This window comes from Phascolarctos cinereus, unplaced genomic scaffold, assembly GCF_003287225.1.
Source record: "Phascolarctos cinereus isolate Bilbo 61053 unplaced genomic scaffold, phaCin_HiC Scaffold_4;HRSCAF=312, whole genome shotgun sequence".
Classification (NCBI taxonomy): Eukaryota; Metazoa; Chordata; class Mammalia; order Diprotodontia; family Phascolarctidae; genus Phascolarctos; species Phascolarctos cinereus.
The window spans coordinates 35,339,636-35,355,287 of NW_027555847.1; the positions used below are offsets into that span (position 1 = coordinate 35,339,636).

The 15,652-nt window shown below is 38.3% G+C and overlaps 1 long non-coding RNA gene across 2 annotated transcripts in view; it reads right to left on the reverse strand.

The window, feature by feature from the left end:
• Positions 1-509: 509 nt before the first annotated feature.
• LOC144456745 (uncharacterized) overlaps positions 510-15,652 on the reverse strand; it is a 158,060-nt gene continuing 142,917 nt past the window's right edge. For both annotated transcript variants that reach the window (XR_013485812.1, XR_013485811.1), the window contains one exon: positions 510-755. This is a non-coding gene — a long non-coding RNA (uncharacterized LOC144456745). The remainder of the gene's footprint in view (positions 756-15,652) is intronic.

Consider the following 15,652-nt stretch of genomic DNA (forward strand, 5'->3'; position numbering starts at 1 on the left):
ATGTATGTGGAATTAGATTGACTTCCAAAATTTACTATGTTGTACTCAATTTTCTACTTTCCCACTCAAGGAAATATCTCTCAATATTGATATTTGGTGGGAAAATTGCACAGGAAAAATCCCACATGGAGAAAATAATATTTTGCATTCAAATTTGATGTCAGTATGACCAACCCCCCCCCAATTTCATCATAAATTATAGATCATAGTCACATGGAAACTATCATGGGCACAATGAAAACAACTAATAGGTAAGGTTGTAAGCAAACTTTCTCTCCATTTTCATATATCAGATGATTTCTAATTGGAGATAAGTCATGTTCTTTTCTAGCTCCTGGTCACAGGAGCTGAGAATGATGCTGTCTGTATCTTCATCGTCTTCTATTTTTTTAAATGGCTGGATAACTTTACCTGGAGGTAATAGCTCACTTGGTCCTATCCCCAGTAACTTTTCCCAGAATACCACCAATGAATAGTGTTCCTTCTTAAGTGGCAGCAAATTAAAAAGATTTCATATTAAAATCTAAATTTAATAGGGAGTTTCATATCACACACTCTTAGGTATTTAATTACAAAATAATTACTCTGGCATTCCTGGACTGAGAACAGCAAACACAGCATAAGCTCTTCTTTGATTCATCATTGACGACTCCAGCGGGGGCACAACGAGGCCTGGAATGTCCCTCCCCTGTTAAGTGCTCATTCTCCCGGTTATATATTCTGCAAGGCAGCTTCATCTCGATGGTTAGTTTTCCCTAGAGATGAAGCAGCAGAGAAAGAAGATGAATAAATAAACAGTTAAAATCCTTGAGTGCCCCAAAGTATTTGCAGTATCTTTCATTGAATAGTAGAAATTCTTCAAGCTTTCCTTAGCACAATTTCACCCTGAGTCAGGATATGCTTGTCATAGCTAATATTGGTCACATTTAGGTTCTGTTTTTTTCTTAGTTTTTTTTTAAATTAGAAAGTGTATGGATGGCAAAAAAGGTTAATGTAGCCTCGATATAAGAAAAACAGAGCTATCTATAAAAGGAATGGGTTTACTTGGGAAGGAACTAGTAAGTTCCATGTTATTGTAGATTTTCAAGCAGAGATCTTCAGACCACTCACTGGGACTGTTGTAAAGAGAATTTCAGCTCCCCCCCAACCCCCCTGCATTTGGTTGGGATAAGATTTCCACTAGCATCCCTTCCACCTCAGCAATCCCCTAGATTAGGCTTAAAAACATGAACATCTAAATTTCAATTACAAGAGTAATTTGTTCAGTTAATATCAGTTACGCATCTGATTACAGCAATAAGGTCTGCAAAAAAAACCCCTTTTATCTGGTAATTTAATCAATTGATCAATTCATAAATATGTATTAAGATCCTATTGTATGTCAGTCAGTGTGCTAAGTGCTGGGGATACAAAAAGAAGCAAAAACAGTCTCTACTCTCAAGGAGCTTACAATCTAATGGGAGAGACAAAGTACAAAGAAATATATACAAAGCAAGTTATATAAAGGATAAATAGGATATAATTGAAGGAAGGCCCTAGATTTAAAAGGGTTTGGGGAAGGCTTCCTTGAGAAGGTAGCGTTTTAGTTGAGATTTAAAAGAAGACATGGTGGTTAATTGCCTTTTGTTCTTTTTTTGTGGTGCTTGGAACCTCAACCACATCTCAGAACTCATTTTAGGATTGTAGGTTTAGAGATGGAAGGAACCTTGATAACCATCCCAGGGGTGGGGAGCAGCTCTTTGACTGAACCTAAACTTCACAGAACAAATTTGTTCTGGGATGCAGTTGAGGACCTAGAAGGCCACATGTGGCCTCAAGGCTGCAGGTTCCCCATCCCTGATAGCTCAACCTCTTTATTTTATAGATGAGAGCACAGAAGCCCAGAGAGGTTATGCAACCTACTGAAGGGGACAGATCTGACAAAGTTCACAAACAATACTCAAACTCAGACCTACCAGTCTCCAAATCTCTTCATCCACTGCTCCTCCATAAACACAGCTGGTGCATAGCCAGGGCTGAGAAACTGATTCAGAGAAAATTGCCATGGACTGCTGGTAACCAGAAAAGAGAGCTGGTGTGCGTGTGTATGTGTGTGTATGTGTGGGGGGGATTCAGATGGGATAATGAACCTGATTGATTACACTTACAGAATTTCAGAGTCGAAAGAGATTTCTGTAAAAGAATATGAATACCACCATCGACAATGCATTCAATGGAGAGATCATCGTCTCCACTACAAGGTAAAAAGTGCTTTGTAACCCTTAAAATGTAGAGATAAAGGCAGGACCCCTGATTTCACTGGTATAGTGACCTCCATGCTGAGAAAACACCCTCATCGGCCCCTTCTCTGAAACATAGATTTAGAGAGTTGACAAGAATTCTGAGAAGTTAAATGATTTATCTAGGGCCACTCTTCCATCAGAAGCAGGATTTGAACCCATGTCTTCCTACTTTCAAGGACATCCCTCTAATCCACTATAACAGGTTATCTCTGAAGCTTTAAAGCACTACACGAAATGTCAGTAACATTGGTGTTCAAGATAGTGATGACTTCCAAAAGAGAGAACCCAATAATCTCTATTGAAAACCATTCCATTTTTGGATGGCTGTAATCATTAGGGTTAAGAAGCTAATACAATTGTCCGAAGAAGAAGAAGAAATATGGGCCAGAACTTGTTGGAGTAGAGAGTTGTGTTTAGGGAATGGAGGCAAAGGTAAGATTATAATTAGCAATTTTAATGCCTGAATCAAATAGCACTGTATAGGTCCTCAAATCAACACTATGATTAGTAACTAAAAAATAATAATACTAGGAATCATTAAGACATTGAGCAAAATGGGAGGGAGAATCAGTCACAACAGTGTCTTAGAGGAAAGCTCCTTATAATTCACAGGGACCCCATGAAGGCCTGCAGACAAGGTGCTGACAATATCAGACCAGAAAAGGAGATATATCTAAGAGATATTAGGAAGGTGAAATTGACATGTCTTGACAATAGATTTCAGTTTATGAGATGTGGAGCTTGGTAAATTAGTAAGATATTTAGGTAGAAATATTAAGCAAGCAGTTGGGATGATGAGAATGGTATGAATGTTGGAGCTGGAGATATTTATTTAGATGTCATCTGAATACAGATGACAATTAGAACCATGAGAGATGAGATTACCAATGGGAAAATATGGAGAGGGAAGAAAACAGAACTCAGGATGGAACATAAGAAAACAAGATTTAGCACTAGAAGGATTCTTACAGAACATTCATGTTTCAGAACAAACATAGAGGTGAAGATATTTTGTAGTCCAACAATTTTTAATTATCTCTCCTGGATCCATTTTCCAGGTCAGTTGTTTTTCCAATGAGATATTTCACATTGTCTTTTATTTTTTCATTCTTTTGGTTTTGTTTTACAATTTCTTGATTTCTCATGAAGTCATTAGCTTCCATTTGCTCCATTCTAATTTTAAGGAAGTATTTTCTTCAGTAAGCTTTTGGACTTCCTTTTCCATTTGGCCAGTTCTTCTTTTTAAGGCATTCTTCTCCTCATTGGCTTTTTGGGCCTCTTTTGCCATTTGAGTTAGTCCATTTTTTAAGGTGTTATTTTCTTCAATGTTTTTTGGGGTCTCCTTTAGCAAGCTGTTGACTTGTTTTTCATGATTTTCTTGCATCACTGTCATTTATCTTCCCAGTTTTTCCTCTACTTCTCTTACTTGCTTCTCAAAATCCTTTTTGAGCTCTTCCATGGCCTGGGACTGATTCAAATTTTTCTTGGAGGCTTTGTTTGACTTTGTTGCCTTCTTCTGGTTGTATGTTTTGATCTTCTTTGTCACCAGAGTAAGATTCCATGGTCTGACTATTTTATGCTTTTTGCTCATGATCTCAGCCAATTATTTGAGTTTTAAACTGTTTGTTAAGGTAGGGGTCTGCTTTCAGTGTGGAGAATGAACTGTCCCAAGCTTCAGGGGGGTTTGTGCAACTGTTTTCAGAGATACTTGTAGAGACCTGTACGTTTTCAGTTCTTCCAAGGTGCTATGATCAACGGTGAGGTATTTACTCCTTTCCTGGCCTGGGCTCTGATTTATGAGTGACCACAAGCACTCTTTTCTGCCTTGGAACTGTGAGGAGGATTCTCTTTACCCCACCACTATAAGCTCCACCACACCAGTGCTCCTCCTTGTCCCAGAACTACCACCCAGAACTGTGACCCAGATCCAAGCATGTGTAAAGCAAAAGAATCCTGTCTCAGTACCAGCAAAGAGAACCCTGCAATTCCCCTCTGATCAGCCACTTGATCCATCCTCAGTCTGTGGGCCAAGAGCTCTGGAAGCAGCCACTGCCCTGGGCTGAACCTGGAGTAGGGCCAGACTGAGCTCCTCTCTCGCTGTGGTCAGACACACCTTTCCTACTGACCTTCTAAGTTGTCTTTGGTGTTTGTGGGTTGACAAGTCTGGAAATTGCCACAGCTCCCCTTTTTTCAGTCCCCTGAGGCCTGTTCCAGGTTCACTGAGGCCTGACCTTTCCTTGTGCTGCCCACGCTGAACTGTGTTCCTCTCCAGCCAGTGCAATAGACCTTTCCAATCAACCATCCAGGTTGTCTTGGGCTGGAAATTTGTTTCACTCTGTCTTTTTGTGGGTTCTGCTGCTCTAGAACTTGCTTAGAGCCACTTTTTACAGTTATTTGAAGGGGTTTGGGGGAGAGCTCAAGCAAGTCATTGCTTTTACTCTGCTACCTTGGCACCACCCCAGTGGAGATATTTTGTAAAGATACTTTCTGATCTTATAACTAAACTGTCTTGAACTAAGAGATTAATTAGAATTATGTAATATCACATTATAATTGAGGCTTGTGTGTCATTTCAGTTTTTAAAGGGTCTGTAACCTTTGAACGGTTTACCACCACAGAAGGAAGAAACAGGTTTGTGATCATAGAAAATGCCTCCTTTTTTTCCACCAAAATTTGGGGGGAGGCATTAGTTTGCAATTAGAAACTTTAGTTGATTTGTCTTAAGATTCTTACAACATTGGAGCAGGAGCAAAGAGTGACTGCCACATTTGACACTATTCATTTATAAGCGGAAAAATTTGGAAGTATCTATATCTGAGAACAACTGCTTAGCCGGCCTGTGATTCTTTAATAATTGATGGACATCTTGAGTTGAGAGATATTGATGGCATACACAGAGGTAGTTTTCTTTACACTCATCTTTCAAGGCTTTCCAGAGTATTACACTGAGTGTCTGATTAACTTCCGAGGCACAAATGCCACTTCTCTTTCACTAAATTGATTGATTAATGACTAACTGTAAGCCATATTATTCGTAGAAATCCCAAGTGTTCTATGTACTCTTCTCTAAGAAAGGGAAGGAAGACTTGAGAACTATTCTGATAGGCTTATGGCTTGACATCCCAACACTGCTGTATTATCTCTATCAGAAGTAGACAACCCATAACTGGGTCAAAGGGCTATCTGAAATAACTTGGGGTGACAGTACTTAATATATATGCCTCTCTGTCTTTTCCTCTTCCTTTCTCTCACACTTCTTTTTGTTTGTCAGTCTCTATGTTTCTTTCTATCACTGATTCCCACTATTCCCTTCCCTCTACCTTTCTTTGTCTCTGACTCCATCTCTGTCTATCTCTATCTCTGTATGTCTCTGTCTCTTTTTGTCTCTATGTCTCTGACTCTGTTTCCCTCTCTGTCTCAGGCTCTCTACTTACCTCTTTGTTTTTAACTCTGTCTCCCTGTGTCTCCCTGCCTTTCTCTGTCTCTCTGTCTCTTTCTGTCTTCATGTCTGTCTAAATCTCTCTGTGTTTCTGTTTGATGCTGTTTCTGTTTGATTCTGTCTTTCTGCTTCTTTGTCTCTCTCTGTCTCTGTCTCTTTCTCTCCCTCCCCTTTCTCTCATCAATTCAAACAACATTTCTAGGAGGCAAGGGGACAAAAGGGGAAGAGTAGAGCTGGGCTCAAATTCCATCTGATGCTTACTACCTAGATGACCTTGGATAACTCACTTCACCTCCATGGACTTCAGTTTCCTTATCTATAAGAAATTAAGAAGTTATGTTTCCCCTTCCCTCTTCACTTTTCTTTCTACTGCCCTCCCTCTACAAGCAAGGATACCACAGCAAAGAGTGATGGAGAACCTGTGGCCTTCTAGGTCCTTGAGTGTGGACTTTTGACTGAGTCCAAGTTTTACAGAACAAATCCTTTTATTAAGGGGATTTGTTCTGTGAAGTTTGGATTCAGTCAAAGGGCCACACTTGAGGATGTAGAGGGCCACAGATTCCCCACACCTCGTCTAGATAATCTCTATGGCCTCTTCCAGTTTTATATCTAAATTCCTGTGACCCTTATTAAATAATTTCTCTTATACTATCAATAAGATATTTCCATTTTTTTCTTCTCAGCAGTCATAATCAGGAGAACATTTGTCCTGGAGAAAAATTCCAACAGATGAAAACTTCTAGGGAATCCATGAGAAAGTTTTTTTAAGGTCCTAAAAGAGTTGATGAAGGTTCCCTAGTTTTCCAATTTACCTTTATGGAGTAGATGACATACTAAGATGCTTTGGCTGAATGAATAACAATTATATTTCCTGGCCACATTTTTTTTTCTTAATTTTTGCATTTAATTCTCATAAAATTGGCATTTCAATCATGAATTTTCAAGGAAACATTAAACATCAGGGATATAAAACTACTCTGTTCCATCATTTGTTGTAAACGATTTGCAATTCCCTTTTGCGTATTCTCCTTCAAGGCAAAACAACTGTAGAGAAAAACATGTTTTATATTTTAGCATTGAATAATTGGCTTCTTTCAAGAACACATAAGCAGATGTTGCAATAAAATTAATGCATGCCCATTACCCAAAGACATGTGCTTATCATACAGCAATTTAATATTGATTGCAAATCTTAGCATAAAAGAAATGTTGCACCCTAACTGATTCATGCATGCAGGCATTGGGTGGACTCTCATTAATATGCTAGTAGAAAACTGAATTGAAACAACACAATTTAATTAATATATCATCATTCTGGCTGTCTCTAAGCATATGAAGTTATATTAATTCCTTGCTCTGAGATAGAGAATTTAGTCCCACATTGTATGTTAGAATTATTTTTAAATATCCATCAATGTTGTTAAAAGTACCATTGCACTAACTTTAGACCATAAAATTTTCTGAGAATCTGCAGTTGTTTCATTTTGTCTGTGAACCCAATTTTCATTGTTGCTGGCTCTCATTCTACCAGTGAAGAATATGGCCATATAAGCTCTCTCAATCTTTATGTTTCCTAGCCTTATCTTTCCAGGAAACTTTCATATCAATCCCATAATTTGGAGGCATTGTTCCAGTTTTTTTGTTGTTGTTGTTTATTTGTTTTTTGAAGATTATGTGGCTAACTTTGGGAAGCTTTCCATTCTTCCACCGAGGTAACACATGCTTACCAGACAAGTAATTTGAGGAGAACAAGAAAAACTTCTCCTGAAGGCCACGTGTTCCTTTCCCAGGTTCTCTTCAAGGGTCTACAGTATGAGTGCACATTCCAATACAATGTAACAAAGATTTGTTTAGTCAATTAGTCAAGTCCAGCTCTATGTGACCCCATTTAGGGTTTTCTTGGCAAAGAGATTGGAGTGATTTGCCACTTCCTTCTCCAGTTCATTTTACAGATGAGGAAACTAAAGCAACAGGGTTAAGTGACTTGCCTAAGGTCACATGATTAATGTGTCTGAGGCCTGATTTGAACTCATGAAGGTGAGTCTTTCTGACTTCAGGCCCAGCACTCTATCCACTGTGCCACCTAGCTGCCAAGGCAGGCAGAATCTTTGGTCATGGCACTCGTATGGGTATTCAGGGAGGACTAGTACCTCTCCATTCAACTCTCACCTGTGGCTCCAAGAAACTGTAGCATGTACCGAGGCCATACCTCAGGAAACCATCTTGGCACATGCACTAAACCAGATTGAGAGTGACCCACAGGCCTCAAGCCCATTGGTGGGTTAGGGTGACATTTACCCCAAGCATGTAAAAACTTCTCTTGGTGGAATGGGAGGAAGAGAACAATACATTTCAATAGCCATGAAGATGGCTGAAGCAGATGGTTTTTAGAGCTTAATCAGACATCTAAGATATCAAGGTCATCCACTGCATTCCTAGCCATCACCAGTCATCTTGACTTTTGCCTTGCCACTGGACTTCGATGACTCAGGAAGAGAGAGTGAGGCTGATGACTGTGCAATTCTGCCTCACTTAAATCCAATTCAAGCACAAGTGAAGACTCATCCATCATCTATGGTTTTACCCCACCATCATGATGTCATTGGTCCTCTTACAAAATGGGTCAACAACAACAACAACAAACATTTATCAAAAACTTATGGGGCATGGTGACAAAACTATGAACAGCTCTTACCCTTCAGACATTTACATTCTACTGGGAGAAGAGAACACATGGTGTCAGTGATTTCACTGGTCTAGGGAATTCCTAAGTAAGGAAACCCCTACTTCCAATGCATACCAGCACTCTCTGTAAACCAGAGTTGTAGAGAACTGCTTTGACCACAAAGAGATCAAATGCCTTGTCTGTGGTCACACAGCTTGCATGTTGAACAAATGAAACTTGAACTCAGGTCTTGTGTTCTACCTCAAATGCACCATGTCAACTGCAAATCTGACGAATATGTCTTCATCTAAGTCTCCAATTAAATGTCAAACAGCATGCGGTCAAGCACAAATTCCTGGGATATTCAACTCAAAACCTTTCTACAAGTTGATATAGAGTCATTAATGAATATTCTCCAAGTTTAGTATTAAAATAGGTTCTAAATGTACCAGACTCCCCAAATACCCAGCCCTCATCTGTCCACATTTTTATAAGGAGAATTTGAGACTTTTTGCCAAATGCTTTTTTTCTCTTTCTAAAATCTGAAGCTATTTGTCAAATTCTTCCAGATTATCAATACGGTCACCACATCAAAAATGGCTATGGAATTAGTCAGGTAAGCTTTATTATTGATGGAATCATTTTGATTGTTAGGGATCAATTCCCTTTCCAAATTTCCATGAAACCAAGGTTTGATAATGTGTTCCAGAACTGTTTTCCAGGAAAAGAAGTCAAGTTCCTCTTGGCATATAGTTTGAAGTCTCTGCACCATTACCCTTTGTGAAAATCAGGAAAACTTTCATCTCCCAGTCCTCCATCACTTTTCTCCTTCTTCAACATCTTTAAAATATCTTTACAATATCTCACTGGTCACATCTGCCAGTCCTTTCAGGTTCCTGGATTGTGTGTGTGTCTATATTTGTGCTCAAAACATATAGCAACATCTAATTTCTTCTTGAACTACTTTATAAGAGCAAAGCTCTACAACAATAGATGTGTCTTGGACTTCTTTCTTCTAGTGATCTCAAACCATGTTTTTCATCAAATCTTCTGCCATTCTCTCCTTGATATTTGTCACTGAGAACGTATTAACTTAATTTGAAGAATATTGTCAAGATCTTCATAAATGTCATTTACTTCTTTATCCTGGGCAACTGAGGCACACAAGCCACAATTAATTCAGTTTAACAAATACTTCTTAAGTTCCTACTACTGTTTTCCATGGTTGTCTGATTGCTTAAGCTCTTCATGGACACTGTGTGATGAGATCACCAGGAAGTTTCAAATCTCTTTTTAAGCTCTAATTGTACAGATGTCCTCATCGTTTCCTTTCACCTCTATGAAACGCTCTACCATTCCCCAAAGGTCAAATCTCCCTCTTCTACCTCAGTGCTCTTCCCCCCCCCATTTGAAGCTATACTTCTATTTCCCTAGGAATACATCCCATGAGAGTGGTCTTTGAATCTCTTCATTTTCTTTTCCTGTTGGTAAATGATCTTAGAGGACAGAACACAGATAGCTATCATTTAGCTGTTGCAGCAACACACACAATGCATATTCAATGCAAGGCAATAGATAGACAAATTCTCCAACTCTCCATACTGGTTTGCATTTTCAGCTTTTTGAATAAAATAATAAATAAATGAAATAATAAAAATAAATAATAAAAATAAATACTTAGAACTTTTATCTTCATTGCTTAATAACTTGACCACACCAGCAAACGACTCTATCTTCCAACTTTCTTTGATCTTAAACATAATTCCATAGTAACATCTATCTCCTCTTCAGCTTTACACCAGCATATTATCTGTTTCAACAATTTTCTCCATCCACCAATCCACTCTGTAAATGTGCTCTGTCCTCTCATTGTTCCACTTACCTTCTCTTGCCTTCCTTTTCTTGCCAATTACCTTCTCTTTTTCTATCTACAATCTTGCTTCAGGTTCCACTCAGTAATCTTCTCTGGTCTGCTTTACGTCTTGTACATCCTCCTTAATTGTCCTTGATCTTACTTCCCTTTCAACCGAGAAGTGAAATTTGGCCCAGTATCTGACCTGAAATTTGTTCTCCTTCAATTTTTCCTCAATTTCCCTTCCTCAGTTTTAATCTCTGGCCTACTTCCCTACTCTAAGTCCCTACAAGTCAATTACATGATTTCCTTTTCCTTCTTATCTAGGTCAAGTGTTTCTTCTGTTCTTTCCCCCACAAGCTTCTGCTACAGAAGCTGGAAACAGAATCATATCAAATGTTTACCTTCAGATGGGGCCAGTAAAATACTTAAGATCCAAAAGTGGACTAAAAACACTGCCCCCCTCTCCCCCCCCCACCAAAGATGATAATAAAACTTTCCATTTAAAGAAACAAATCTGAACAATTAAGCCATTTTGTTCTATGCTTCTTTGTTGACATATTGTTGCTTTGAATTCATGTGAATTTGTTAGGGGATTCATGATGGCAACTGAGAATGGGGTTATTGCTACCAGATATTATGGAAAGGCCATTCTTAACATAATGATCAATTATTTAAAAAAAAAAACAGTGGAAGCTTTGCTATATATCACTACAGTTGGTAAAAGTTAACACCTACCAAACACCAATCAAAATATAATCTAGTGGTTAGCATTATCACCAGAAGCTTGTTATCTTTTGTTAACAGATGGCGAATGACACAACCCTAGACTTTCAATATAGACCTCAAAATATCCTGTAGAATTCAACCACAACACTAAACCAAACCAAACCCAGAGCATTAGGATTGAACAATTGCATACTGTTGACCAGATATAGCATTGGCACTTTTAAAGTTAAGAGCAATGACTTTACTAGATGTAGTCATCCCAAATACTCATCATCTTGGAAGAACACGGAAGAAAATGCTTTTGAAATATAGAGACCTAGCCAAAGAAATCAAAATCATGTATAGCACTATGAGGTGCATATCATCCCCATCTGCTACTTTAGCTATATTTAGAAAGCTTTCAGTGACCCTATGGAAGATGAGCTTAAATCCTAATATTTTTATTCAAAATAACTTTAAAAAAGCAGGTTTTTTTTATCTACCTGCATAAGCCTATAGTATATTAAATACAAAAAAATTATAACAGTATAACAACTCTTTTCAGGACTATTTCTATCTGAACACAATCAGAAAAGATGAGAAGACAGAGATAATATGAGAGATATCAACAAAAAAAGAGATAAGCCTACAAAAAGATAATACTAAATACTAAATTTAAATTTACCAAAGTATTTTATATATCTTCTCTAATTTGCTTCACAACAGAGATAGGCTTATACTTTATTGTGCAATTAACATACTTTAAATTCTCAATATTTATACTAATGTTTAAAAACAAGTGAACAATTATGTAATTCTTAGCATCCTCTGACCTCTTGTCCCCTCCCCTGGAATAGCAGAAGTGAGTCACAAATAAAGGTGAAGGCCACTGTCTATCTTTATATGTTTTATCAGTCATGGTGGCTGATGTAATGCATGTAATTCATCCACTAGCCTTTAATAATTAGCCTTTCTATACCTTAATAGAATGATTTTATTGAGAATCAGTAAGGATAAAATGAGAGAGTTCATGTTTCATTATTTTTTATTAAATTTCACTGTTTTTAGGTATAAGCTTAAATATGATCTCTGACACTTGAAATAAACTCTTTGGAGGTGTTAGAATGACAATACAGAGGAAGGATAAATTCATGGCAAAGTCTGAGCGTTTCACTTGTAGAATCTTCTAACCATATTGCCTAATGGAAGCCTCATGAAAGAGAAGCTGCCTAATCTAGTGGGCAGAGTGCTGGACTTAGAAGCAAGAAGACCTGAGCCCAAATTCAATTTCTGGCGCCTGCTGGCTATGTGATCCCAGCAAGTTAATAACCTCCTTGGATTTCATTTTCCCATCTGTAAAGTGGGGGTAATAATATCCATGGTTCCTGTCTTATAGGGTTGTTATTTTAGTGTTAAATGATAGATGTAACTTCTTGTCAAGTGCTTAAAATTTGTAAATGCTATATAATTTTCAGATATCATTTTTAAATTATTAGAATTAAAAAGTTTTCTGACAATTAATTCATCATCAGAAGTGATATAAAGTAACAGTATAAAGCAAAAATAAAATAATCAGTGATCTCTTGAGAATAAACACCCTCTTCAATTTCTCACCTTCCCACAATGCACACAATAATCAGAATTTACAAAATAATAAAGGCTATGGAAGGACCTAGTCTTTATTTACCAAATATTGAATTTTAGAAGTAAGTAGGTACTGTGCCTTGAGCTGGTGGGAGACATAGCTTTAGGATGAATAAAAAAAACACATTAGCAAAAACATCTAGTAAAAATGTGGACTTTATATACTCAAAGGATGATAAGCTAAAAATAGAAATCAATTCTCAGAAGGTGTAAAATATATTTCTGTGGATGTTAAATCCATAATGGGTGTTTGAAGGGAAGATAGCAATGTTTGAGCTACACTTCCAATTATTTTGGCCGGGCATGGAGGCCACGTCTCCTGTCACCAAATATCCATTGGTGCCATTATCAAACATCTAACCTCTGTAGGATGAACCATTGGTCTGGCCTAGATCAGTATTTTGTATATTCTTAAAAAGTGGATGTGAGATAAATCAATGTTACATCCACAATTCATGAGAGAGAAAATGGAAGAGGTTTATTTTGCCACAGAATTTTTTTTTAAAGGATGAAAATACCAAATTCTCGTTAAGGAACAAAAAAGGGAAGGATGCCAGCCGACAAAATATTGAGGCAAAAAGTTAACATTTAGAAAACAGATTTTGACTAAACCTGCTCAATTGTCACCATTTTGTGTCTAAATAGGAAGGTTGCCTGATTTTTGCTGACAACTGTGTTGTGCCTAGATAACATTTAGACAGAAATATACACTGTGGCATGAATTAAATAACACTCCCTAATTGAACTCCTATTATTTGTAAGGTGCTGTGATGGAAGCCACCGTAGGGGATACTAGGTGAAGAGGATAGGATAACCAGCCTCTTGGAGCCCACCTTATATCAGGGCCTTATGAGCATACACCATGCTTCCTAGTTTGCATAAAGTCTACATTTGTCTCTTTACAAATTCCTTTTGCCCCTAGGGCTAGTCACTTTAAAAATTGCAAATTGAGGCTTTATATAAAGAATGGGATGGAATGCAGAGAAAGGATCTTAAAATGACAGTACCTGAGTTCAAATCACACATATGCCACTAACAATACACTACAGATCTGCCACTAACTGCAATCTTGGGTAAGCCACTTAGCCTCTGTAAGACTCAATTTCCTCACCTGCAAAGTGAGGAGGTTGGAATAGGAAACTTTTTATTCTAACGGCCCTGCTAGCTCTGGGTCTATGATGCTGTGAAAATCTTCCTAACAATTAGAGCTATCCAAAAGTAGAATTGGCCCCTTCAGGAGGGAGAGGGCTCCCCCTCATTGCAGGTATTAAAGTGAAGACTGGATGGGTATTTGATTCCATTACAGGTTAGTGTAGGTAGCTTTTGCAATCCTGTCCAGCTCTGTGATTATGTGACCTATGGAAGGATGCAGATAGCATTCATGCAACAGTTGAATGGAACTGATTTTCATGAAGAATAATAGGTTTTACGCTGAGATGTGTTCTTCTTATCTCTCCTTTTTAGTCGCAGTGTTGTGTGTCTGTGTGATGAGAAGATAAGGTCCCGAGGGCAGTTCCCCATTATTGTGGAGGGCCTAAGTACTCCCCAGGGCAAAGTCAGCTGTGACTTTCATGTGCATGAAATACCCAGCAAGGCTGAGATGGCAGAAGCTGTCTGGTTGCTTGGATTTGGAAGAAGAAAAGGAAAAACAAAGGAAATTTTTCTCTTAATTTTATTTTTATTTGAACTTAGAACACCCTTATTTGTATCTCATTGATTCATTTAATATGTCACATAAAATAGAAAATATGTGTATATGTTTACATATAGTAGATAAGTATTTTAAAATAATGCACAAATATAGAAAAGATCTGTCATTTCCTCAGCAACTGTAGTCTGTACTTCTCTGAGACTTAATAGATTGTTGTTTTGCCAATATCGACCTTCATGACATCATGAGCATGATGTCTTGACTTGCACATGAAATAGAATTTGAGCGAGGCAGAGCAGTGCAAAGTCATCAGCCTTGCTCTCTCCTCCAGTCATTAGAGTCCAGTGGCAAGACAAAGGTCAATATGACTGATGATGGCCCAGGACACAGTGGTTGACCTTGGCCTTTCTAAATTAAAGTCTTTCCCAGGTCTCAGTTTGTCTGAGGCTATACACATTCAATGACTAAAGACTAGGTAAGAAGTGAGACAAAAAATGGCCTGATATACCATTCCCAAAGCTTTATCTTAGAAGCAATGGGGAGCCACTGATGCTTCCTAAGTAGGAGAGTGACTTGGAGAGAGCTGTGTTATAGGAAAATCCCTCTGGCAGCCAGGTGAAGGATGGATTGGTGAGAGAATAGACAGGTGGCATGGAGCCCAATTGAGTATGAGGTGAGGGTGGCCTGGACCAGGCAGTTTGTGATGCTAGGAGAGGGGTGAAAAATTGGGCTGTTAAGGAGGTGACAGTCTACGACCACAATCCATTAGGCAGCAGTTAAGGCCTAGGGAGTTAGTTGCCTGTGGGAGAGATGAAACAACTTGCTGCTATTGTAAGGGCATTTTCATTCTGGTTGTCCTAACACTTGGGTAAAAATCCTGCCTTAGATGCCTAGTACCTATGTGATCCTGGAAAAGATACTTTCTGGACCTCAGTTTTCTCCTTCCTATTAATTGAGTGACTTTGAGTCAATGACCTAAGTATTTCCTTCTATAAAACTATGACCCCATGATCCTCCAAGCCTATCTGTCCACTCTTCTATGATGTTTCTCTCTTTCTCATTCTTCCTTTTCACTACCCCCCTTTCTTTTGCTACCTGTCTATCCCTCTTTCCCTCTCATCTTTCCTTTTCTTCTCTTCCTCTGTCCTTTCCTTCTCTTTCTCTCTCCCCTTCTCCACCAATCTCTCCATCTCCCCCACTCTCTCCACAAAACTCCTGGAAAGAATTTCTTTCCATGGTGTGATAACTCCCTACACCAGTGGAGAGCACAACGTTAAGTTTATGACTCATCACCATTCATTCTTGTGAGTTACCTTAGGCATAGAGTGATTAAATGGCTTGCTCAGAGGCATGCAAGACGAGGATTAGAGGCAAAATTAAACCCAGATCTTCCTGATTCCGGGCTTAGCAA